Raw genomic sequence first — 1,478 nt, 5'->3', positions numbered from 1 at the left:
CAAGTATTTTATAAATTCCGGATATAAGTCCCTTATCTGACATGTCATTACCAATATCTTGTGTAATGGAAAAATAGAAGTCGATTCCCTCATACAGAGAAGCACCTTCAATACCGGCCTGGGTGCTGGAATAAAGTATGCACTTTATATGTTCACAAACAGTGTGGAGGCATCTGACAGCTCTCTTGTGTGCACATATGTCTTTCTTATGCTTGCACTTCAACTCTGCAATGAAATGGTTGACCATTCTGTTGTCAAAATGTTCTCCACCCAAGTGGGTGTCTCTAGCTGTAGACTTGACCTCACATACCACATCTTCAATAATAAGGATTGACACATCAAAAGTGCCACCTCCTAAGTCCAAGATCAGCACATTCCTTTCAGCACCAACCTTTTTGTCAAGACCATAAGCAATAGTAGCAGCAGTTGGCTCATTGATGGTTCAGAGGACATTGAGGCCAGCAATGGTCCCAGCACCTTTGATAGCCTGGCACTAAGAGTCATTGAAGTAGGTTAATACAGTGACAACAACATTGGTAACAGTCTTCTCAAGGTAGGCATCTGCAATTTCCTTCATCTTTGTGAGAAACATAGATGACACCTCCTCTGGATAGAAACTTTTAGTCTCTCCTTTATAGTCTACGTGGACACTGGGCTTGCCTGCATCACTCACCACCATGAAAGGCCATTATTTCATATCAGACTGCACAACAGCATCATCCAATGAGATGTTTGCCATTGAATACTATGTTGGTGGGATTCATTGTAACTTTATTCTTTGCCACATCACCAATTGTTTGGTGTCAGTAAGTGCGACATAGCTTGGGGTGGTCTGATTGCCTTGGTTATTCACAATCCACTTTCCCGTGTTGGAAGGAGAAGGTGGTGCCAAGATCAATGCCACCTGCAGGGTCCTTGGACATAGCTACTCAGTGAAGACCCCAGGTGATGTGGAAACAAAACCAGACCACGAGGCTGCTGCTGCACTAAATGAGTGCAATTCATCTTTTGATTTTCTGATTGCTGGTGCCAACAATGTTGATTGTGGAGTCAAGTAAGCTGAAATTGTTAACAACCCCAATCTCTCCTCCATCTATTGTGATGCTGCCAACTGGCCCAAAGATGCCAATCTTTGACTTCTTGATGTTGAGCTTTCAATCCATATTGAAGACAGCAGTCTATGACCTTCTGTAAAAATTCAGGTCCTCCTCAGTTTCAGCAAGCAAGGTTGTGTCATCTCCATAACACAGGTTGTGGATGAGTGTTCCTCTAATGCTAATGCTATGTCCCTCTTTATAAAGTCCAGCCTCCTGAATAAACTGTTCCATGTACAGATTTAAAATGTGTAGAGACAGGACGCAAACCTGATGCACTCTTTTTCCTGATTTTGAACCATGAAGTGTTCTGAGGACTGCTTGCTGGTTGGGTTTCCCATGGGCACAATTAAGTGTTCTGCGATTCACATTCTTCTCAAGGTT

At 42.8% G+C, this 1,478-nt stretch overlaps 1 pseudogene; it reads right to left on the bottom strand.

The window, feature by feature from the left end:
- The window catches only part of LOC102855897, a 2,945-nt pseudogene extending 2,022 nt beyond the window's left edge, over positions 1-923 (bottom strand).
- Positions 924-1,478: the final 555 nt, after the last annotated feature.

Source organism: Elephantulus edwardii, unplaced genomic scaffold, assembly GCF_000299155.1.
Source record: "Elephantulus edwardii isolate Elephantulus edwardi_28Jun2011 unplaced genomic scaffold, EleEdw1.0 scaffold00054, whole genome shotgun sequence".
Taxonomy (NCBI): Eukaryota; Metazoa; Chordata; class Mammalia; order Macroscelidea; family Macroscelididae; genus Elephantulus; species Elephantulus edwardii.
This window is presented reverse-complemented; position numbering and strand designations above follow the sequence as displayed.